Source organism: Aedes aegypti, chromosome 1 (genome assembly GCF_002204515.2).
Source record: "Aedes aegypti strain LVP_AGWG chromosome 1, AaegL5.0 Primary Assembly, whole genome shotgun sequence".
Classification (NCBI taxonomy): domain Eukaryota; kingdom Metazoa; phylum Arthropoda; class Insecta; order Diptera; family Culicidae; genus Aedes; species Aedes aegypti.
Genome location: NC_035107.1, coordinates 57,557,729 through 57,566,819, shown reverse-complemented (window position 1 = coordinate 57,566,819; position 9,091 = coordinate 57,557,729).

The window sequence follows — 9,091 nt, the reverse complement described above, 5'->3', positions numbered from 1 at the left end:
ACTCCTCAACTATGGAAAGAGAGGGCACTGCTATCAACTCTACTTCCTCCATTGATTCCCATAGACCCTATCGGGTGATATCGTCGGCGAAGCCAATCTTAACACCCGTCGGAAGGGGCAGCCTCAGTACGTCATCGTACATCGCATTCCATAAAAGCGGGCCCAGGATTAAACCTTGAGGTATTACCGCGGTAATTCGAACGCTTTTCTGCCCTCCTCTGTGTCATACAGTAGAATCCTACCATCAGAGGCGGTGAAGTGCGTGTGCTAAGGACTGTTCATTTTATAAAGTGGACACCTTTTTTAAGCTATATCTTTTTTATTTATTGATAAAATCGTAATCGGTTTTCTGTTTATCGTTCAACTATTATTCAACAATTATTTGAAAATATAAAATCTTACAAAATGCTTTTGGTTGAAGAATTAAATAAATTTTCCAAAAACTCCTAAGAAAAACTGCTTATCAAAGTTAAGCATTATTTTTCGCATAACAAAAATCCTTATTTTTATAAACAAATTGTGTGTTGGTATCCTTTACTATTCTAATATAGGTAGACCTTTAAAAAATATTATAATATTCAACCATTCTCTGACACTAAATCACTCTAAGGATTTATCCTTTATGGCCAAATTTGCTGATACACCATATTCTTACTCCCTACAAAAAAGGAAAGTAGAAAGCGTGTCAAAAATTGGTTTGTATTAGTAAAGAAACTATATTAGTATAAATGAAAGCTAATTCGTGAGTTTCAATCGCATTCTCAAATATAAACTTTACTCTTTATGGTCGTATTATTGAAAAATCTCATACTTTAAAATCATTTACGCATATTTATCGATCAACAGAAAATTGTAGGAGTGTTTCTTCGAATATTTTGATCGGAATTCTCAGAATAACATATTATAAAAATAAGACATGGAAAATAAATTCGATTCAATTACACCAGTGTTGCCAGTTTTGATGATTGTCATTGTGCTTTGAGAGGTCTTCTGAAAATAAAACATTTGTTCTTCTATTGTACTTTAAATGTGACATGGGGACTAAATAAGCAACTCTATGAAGGCATTGGTTATTTTTCATATTAATACTATAGAGTAAGGTGGGGCAAAAGTTCGACCTTAGTGGTATAATCAAAGTTTCCAGGAAAATAATAGCAGATGAAACAAAACAAATACCATACAGCGAACCTTCAACATATTGGCTATAACTTTGCTGAACAAACTTGTGTCAAAATATTAACCCATTTTTAGTTATAACAGTTTCAAAATTGATTGTCTTAAACGAACTTTTGCCCCACCGGTGGGGCAAAAGTTCGAATCTAGTGTGGGGCAAAAGTTCGTTGGCTAAAACGCAAAATATCAATACTTTTATGCCAGGCATACTTTATACCAGTCGTAAACTTATGTTTGCCGAAAAATACACACTAAATTTTCATCAAAAAATGCCCAAAACAGGGTTAATTATAATACATCCAAAAAATAGCAGTTTTTCGCAAAACTAAGTGAAAATGTAAAATTTTTGTGACATTTTTCGCACGATCAGGCAAATTTCGCTAAATTTGAAGATAATATGTAGATTTCAGGAAATTTGAAAAATGTTCCGTGGGTTTATACATGGGTCGAACTTTTGCCCCGCAGATTCGAACTTTTGCCCCGCTATGGGCCAAAAATTGATTCCAACTATTTATGGAAAAACTAATACACGTCAAAGCATCCTTATGATAGGCCTAGGAACGCCCTTACATAAAATATTGAAAAATATTTTATCTTCATTTGGTTCCATGCATCGAAATTTTGATCAAATATTACAATAGTTACGTCGAAAAACAACAAATAGCCATAACTTTTCCAAATCTCAATCAACTTTTATGATATTTGGAGTGAAAGTCTCTTACTTGAATAGCATTCAAACCACCATGACATTTCTAAGTTTTGATTTGATTTGAGCTAGAAATCTTAAAAAGAAACTTTTGCCCCACTCGAACTTTTGCCCCACTTTACTCTATTTGTACCTCCGTCAGGACGTACTTTGAACCAAAAATATATACTCATATCAGTTACATTCCAAATTAAAATATTTTTCACCAAAAAAGCGGTGAAAAAATGATTTTATGATATCTGATAAATTGTTGCTCTTAAAAATAATTTGAAATTTTGCTGCAGGCTTTTGATTGATGATGCTTTCAAATAGCAAGCCTTTTATAAAATCAAAAAATATATTTTGTCGAATTTTCCAGAATTTTGTTTAATAATCGTTGGTTATGATAATCTCCAAAAATCGATCGTTCTAAACTTTGTGCCTTGTTCGTGTGAAATATAATTATTTTGGTGGCTTTTTCATTATCACAATATTGTACAGCATTAGTCGAACGACGTACAGAAAACCGATTGCGATTTCAATAATAAATTAAAAAGATATTGCATGTACAAGGTGTCCACTTTATAAAATGAACAATCCTTATTGCTCCCCAGCTTGCGCTGTTGAGCGCATTCTTCACATCCAGAGCGACAACCGTGCAGTAACGGATGCCGCTCCTTTTACGCTCGATTGCCACCTCAGCTGTCTGAACGACCGACTGCATATCGTTCAGAGTAGATTTACCTTTCCTGAATCTAAACTGGTTGTTGGACAGGCCGTCCGCACCTTCCGTATACGGTACTAGCCTGTTGAGGATCAACCTCTCCAATAACTTACCCGTTGTATCTAGTAGACAGCTAGGTCTATATGCCGACGGGTCACCAGGTGATTTCCCCGCCTTTGATAGTAGCACCAATTTCTGTCGCTTCGATTGTCCTTGAAGACGTCAGAAAGCAGAAGATCTTGGAGTTAAATGAAAAGCTGCATCCCTGGGCAACTAATCGGGCCTTGCGAAGAGATATCCCAGGTGAGGTTTGCTTGCTGTGCTGCATTATGCAGCCTGCATACGTCTCATCCTTCACGGCCTTCCATTGTTCCCGCTCTGCGCTCGCTAAAGCTTCAGCTAACGTCCTCGGCTGCATCGTACGCTGACTTGCTAGGCTGCTAGTTTCTCGGAAACAAAACGATGGTACTCATTTATTTGCACGGCTTGACACACGAAATTACCTTCTTACCGGATTTGCCGAAACTACCCTGCTTCGTCACTTCGTCGATCAGTTTGGTCTTCACGTGGTCCAGCGTCAGCTCGTCGTCCGCTCGGCTCTCCAACGCGGTCGTCAGAGTGTGTTGAACGTTTTCGGAACTATTCAGTACCAGTGCAATCTGCAGCTGCCCGTCAAGTCCCAGTCCTGCCACGGAGAGATGGTCGGAAACTTCCTCCATTCCGTTCACGTGCTCTCCATGTCGTCGCCTTCAAAGTACCGCATGGCAATCAAATTTCGCAGATACGATACTGTCGTAACCGGACATGGTGGATAGGTTCCTTTTTGGTATCCGCTTCTGTTGAATCCGCTTGATCGTCGTGAATATTTTTCCGGTATGACTCGTGGCCCTGAAAAAGGGCCGATTTTTTTTTTTTCTTAACAACTTGTAGCTCTAAAAAGAACTGTTGCATTGTGAACTGATTTCTCTTAATAACTCGTGGCCCTAAAAAAGGGCCGTTTAGGATTTTTTCTTAACATCTTGTAGCTCTAAAAAGAACTGTTGCATTGTGAACTGATTTCTCTTAATAACTTGTGACCCTAAAAAAGGGCCGTTTAGTTTACCGCAATACTCACTGTATCAGTGTGCGTCACTATATCGCTTTGCCTCACTGTACCGCTTTGCCACCAGCTCGCTCCGACAATGTGTCACTGTGTGGCTCAGCTCACTTTTCGCCGCTCCGCTGCTGCTATCGACGCTCTGCCAATGCCGACTGGTTTCTCTGCTTTTCCCCGTACTCTGCTACTGCTGCTGCTGAGTTGTGTCACTCACAACGTTACACTGATGAATGAGCTTGATCGAGCAATGCCATCGCTTTATATTCGTCATCAAACGTCAACATCCCACCGCAAAATCGCTAGTGTTTGGAGGGGATTTTAACCTCCAAATTGCCAAATAACCTCCAAATCATCACCTCCAAGTTAGTTCTAATGCCCTCCGTTATACGAAATGTGATGGCGCGTGGATCGTCGCAAGTTTATCGTTAAACAGTCAATAGCATGGCGGATGAACAACGGCCAATCAGAAACAAGCAGCGAAGACCAATAAGAAACAAGTTACATCGGCCAATTAGAAAACAAGTTATTACGACCAATCAGAAGCAAGCAAAATGAAGCAATGAAGAAGAAGCAAATTGGAGAAATAATTGACTGTTTTCGTTCCCGAGTAAAGGCATTCATTCAAGATGATTTATGATTCTTTCACCAGGAAAAGTATTTCAACATAATTTATCAATTTTCATATCTATTTATTGCATCGCTATCTTATTCTACAGATACCTTAGATGTCAGCGTCGGCTGTTTGCTCCCCATCAAGAGACTGATCGTCGCTCGAGCACACAGATCTCCGGAATCCCAAGCTTCGACAGCAGCAGCATTCCGCGGGACGATTTCCGTCGCAGTTACTTCTTCCGGTCGAGGTTGGTGACAAATTTCCAGAGATCTTCCCGGATCAGCAACAGTTCGGTGCTGAACTTCCACCTACTATAATTAGATCCATTGAGCTTCGGGACTTAAACTTTCTGCATTTCGGCTTAAGTTTCAGAAAAAAAATCACTTTGTTGATCGGTTGCTACGGCAACGGATACCCAAGCAGTTGGCCAATGGACCTATGCACGGATTCATTATTTGACGTTTTAGCGGTGCCGTGTTATTTATGTCACCGTGGAAACTAGTGAATTCGGCACCGCTCAAACGTCAAATAAGTGAACTCGTGCATCGGTCCATGGATGAATGCACGTGTTCATTATGTGACATTTGAGCGGTGCCGTGTTATTTATGTGACCATGGAAACTAGTGAATTCAGCATCGCTCAAACGTCAAATTCGTGAACTCGTGCATAGGTCCATAACCGTTTGGAGTTAAATGAAAATACAACCGGCTTGGTTGATGGTCTAACGATAACTGACTATATTTCAGTTCGCGTCGCAATTTGATTCCGGACACTCTATATACCCTAAAGCATGCAATGCTTCCTTTTTAAAAAATATCCACAGAAAATACTCCAAAGACCACTTCGAATTTCTTCAGGAATTACTCAGATTTTCTTCCACAAATGTTTGAAGAATATTCGGGAGTCGGAAGTGATTCTTCAATTGATTTCGCTAGGATTTCGTCCACAATTTCCGTTTAGGACATTTTCAAGAGTCAAAACAATAACTTCTGCAGAGAAGCCTCCACTAATTTCTTAGAACTTCCTTCAGAATAGTCGTTATGTTTTCCCATGATTTCAACCGAGGATTTCTCTAAGGACACTGTAGTATACTGCTAAGAGTACTAAGAGTAAGTACCTCTTATGGCATACCTTGTGATGTATCGCATCGTCATCTGGAGGTGCATACCTTAAGTTTAATTAACCTTGCATTGCATGGCACTGACAGGAGGGATATAAACAAAGGGAGGGGATTAGGTTGTTGGCAACGGAGAGAGACGGACGGACAGAATCTTACAGCTGGCGACGAGGAGAAAAAATAAGAGGTAAATATGCAATTAGCAGAAAATCAACTGTTGGTGATTGGATTCACAAAAAGAAGTCGGAGAAATGTGCGATTTGTGCAAATCTGGTGTGAGGAAGTGCCAAAAAACATGCGAAATGTTTCTGAAGCGAGAATTGGGCAGAATTCTCCGGGGCGAACTTTGCGAGAATCAGAGTGATTCTCATGGCGTTGGCGGAAATCTGTAGGATTTCCCTTGAATGAAAAGCGAGAATTGATAGAATTCTCCCGGGGGCAAAGTTCGAGAGAACCAGATTGGTTCTCATGGCGTTGGCGGAAATGTGCAAGAATTTCCCGAGTAAATTGCGAGAATTGGTAGAATTCCCCGGATGGCATATTTTGAAAACAGGAATTATCCTGATGAAATTTATATGGCGGAAATCAGCAGGATTTCAAAATGAGAGAAGTGGTAGAATGCTTCTAAAGAGATACAGAGAGTGCATATGGCTGGTTGGCATTCGTATAGAATATGCAAGAGTTCACGACGTGCATATCAGGAAGTATCTGGGGTTGTGAATCAAAGAGATTTGATGAAATGAAGCAGAAAAAGAACACCCGGTTTCCCACGGAGGATTGCAATTGAACAGAGTCGATGCAAATTATAGTTCAGAGTTGGGTCATAGGTTCAGGAGTGCAATGCGGTTGTCATAAAGGTGTAATTGAACGAGCGCAAGCGCAGCATAGTGGGATTGAGTTTTGGATGATTGGATGCTATCATTGAAGGGAGATTGTCCTTGTTTGTGTTGTTAGACAGATAGCTTATTCAAATTGTGTGAAGACCACTAAGAATGCATCTGAATTGCATAGGGCCTATGAGTTTTTACTTCTGTTGCGTGGGCGTCTGTTTGACAGAGAATGATTTTTCTAATTGTGTTGTAGAGGCAGTTAGAGTGGGTCACTAACTATTATTTGTTTGTACTGGAGTCATGCAGGAGAGCAAGTAGCGATCTTTGTTTGAGTACCGGCGATGTGGAGTGACTGTTGTCCAGTCGAAATATTTTGCAGTACGCAGTGGATCTCCAGTTCGTTCGAAGATCGATGTATTTGTTTTTGATGACGACCGGATAGGTTGCAAAAGAGCATGTTTTTCGTTTTCTAAGTTCTGGACATAATATGTCATACAAGTCATCAGATTGAAATAAGAGATCAAGGACAAGATGTCCCTTGTAATAAAGTTTTGTGCCTGTGCTGGAAGAAGGAAGAGTGATTGAAAGAGTGGTTTCCAGCAAAGTGTGTGCATTAGCCAGAGTAGTGAAGGGAACCCGCCTTGGTTTCCAGTGGGTAATATAGAATTTTGTGCTACTCCAACTGTACCCAATAAGAAAATTGTATAGTAGTTGTCAGTAATCTGTTTTTCATGGATAGGAAGAGTTTTGATTGGTTAACTGAGAAAGTGGTTGTTATGCGTACTTCGACTGCGTAGACGTTGTGGTAGGTGATAGATTTCCACATGGTTTGCAGTAATAGTGGTTAACACGCTTAATGGTATGGGTGCCCTAGTGTAGATGTGGATGTGAAAGTCAGAGGAAAACAATATGCACTTTGTCTCAAAATCCACCCAGAATCTAGGTGAAAATTATTCAAATTGAATAATACAGCATTTTGATGAGTCTGGAGATCGTGTGCACGTTTCTCAGGGGAGTATGCGAGTGTTCGTGAGTTCAAATGTTACTAAGCTCTATATACTAATTCAACCGCCTGCGTAGTAGTGCAATGTTGACAAAATTCTCTTTGTTTGTTGTGGGAACTGTCACAACATTGCTTTTGTTTGCTGTGAAAAAGCAAACATAAACAGAATTGCTGCCGGACTGACGCTGACCGAAAGCTCAAATAACGTCATACAAACATCGATACGTTTTCATTATCAGGAAATCGACTTGTGTAAGATGGACCATGCGTTTTTTATTTTTTTTTTTATTTGTTGGGAAGGTTAAGCCACTGCGTCCATTGGATTGAACTTTTGTGGCATGTCCCTTTTTACTATTCATTGGTAACAAAAGTGGAAAAAACTCTTTCAGTGAAAGAAATAGCACTTTGCTCATTCTTGGACATTGAAGGAGCCTTCGACAACGCTTCCTATTCTTCAATGACTCGTGCAATGAAGAAAAGGAATTTCAACAAGAATATCATTAACTGGATCAATAATATGCTTGCAAAAAGAGAAATCACTTCCGAGCTGGGAAGTTCGTCTATAACAGTAAGGGCTACAAAAGGTTGTCCACAAGGAGGAGTCCTCTCGCCTCTATTGTGGTCTTTAGTAGTTGACGATCTTCTTAAAAGCTTGGAAGAAAAAGGTTTCGATGTTGTAGGATTTGCAGATGATATAGTCATTATTGTGAGAGGAAAGTTTGACAATATCATTTCAGAACGAATGCAACTGGCCCTAAACTTAACCAATTCTTGGTGTATTCAGGAGGGCCTTAACATAAATCCTTCAAAAGTAGTAATTGTCCCTTTTACTAAGAAAAGGAAGTTCATCCTAAAAGCTTTGAAGCTTGGAGGAGTACAAATGCACCTTAGTGAACAAGTCAAATACTTAGGAGTAATTTTGGATTCTAAACTGAATTGGAATGCTCATATTGAATATGTGACTAATAAAGCTACAAGTTCATTTTGGGCATGCTCCAAAATTTTTGGCAGAAGATGGGGCTTGAAACCAAAAATGATAATGTGGATTTATTTGGCCATAATTCGTCCAAAAGTAACATATGCTTCGCTAGTGTGGTGGCCAAAAACAAAAGAGGCCACAACACAAGCAAAACTATCAAAAGTACAACGTCTTGTGTCCATCGCTATAACGGGAGCGATGCAAAGCACTCCGTCAAAAGCATTAGATGCTATTCTTCATCTGCTACCGTTGTACGAATTTGTACAATTAGAAGCGGAGAAGAGTTTTCTAAGGCTTAATAGATTAAATAAGTTCAAATCAGGTGATCTTGTTGGGCACTTGAATATTTCACAACATATCCATTGTGGGCCAGTGATGACTATGCATGAGGACTGGATGAAAACTGTGGACAATTCTGATATCCCTTACAATGTATGCGATACGACGCGTACGGATTGGGATGTTGGAGGTCCCAATGTTCGTCAAGGCTCCATAAAATTCTTCACAGATGGCTCAAAAATTGGGACACAAACTGGAGCAGGAATCTACGGCCCTGGGACAAACGTGTCCGTGGCGATGGGAAGCTATCCAACAGTATTCCAAGCGGAGATTTTTGCCATACTAGAATGCGCTAATATTTGTCTTAAGAGAAAATACAGACATGCAAATATCTGTATTTTTTCTGATAGTCAAGCTGCGTTGAAGGCATTGGGCGCATATAAATGCTCATCAAGACTTGTCTGGGAATGCATTCTCTCATTGCGAAAGGTGTGCCAAGAAAACTCTGTATGTTTGTATTGGGTTCCGGGACACAATGGCATTGTAGGAAATGAAAAGGCAGACGAGCTTGCTAAACAGGGATCAAATACAC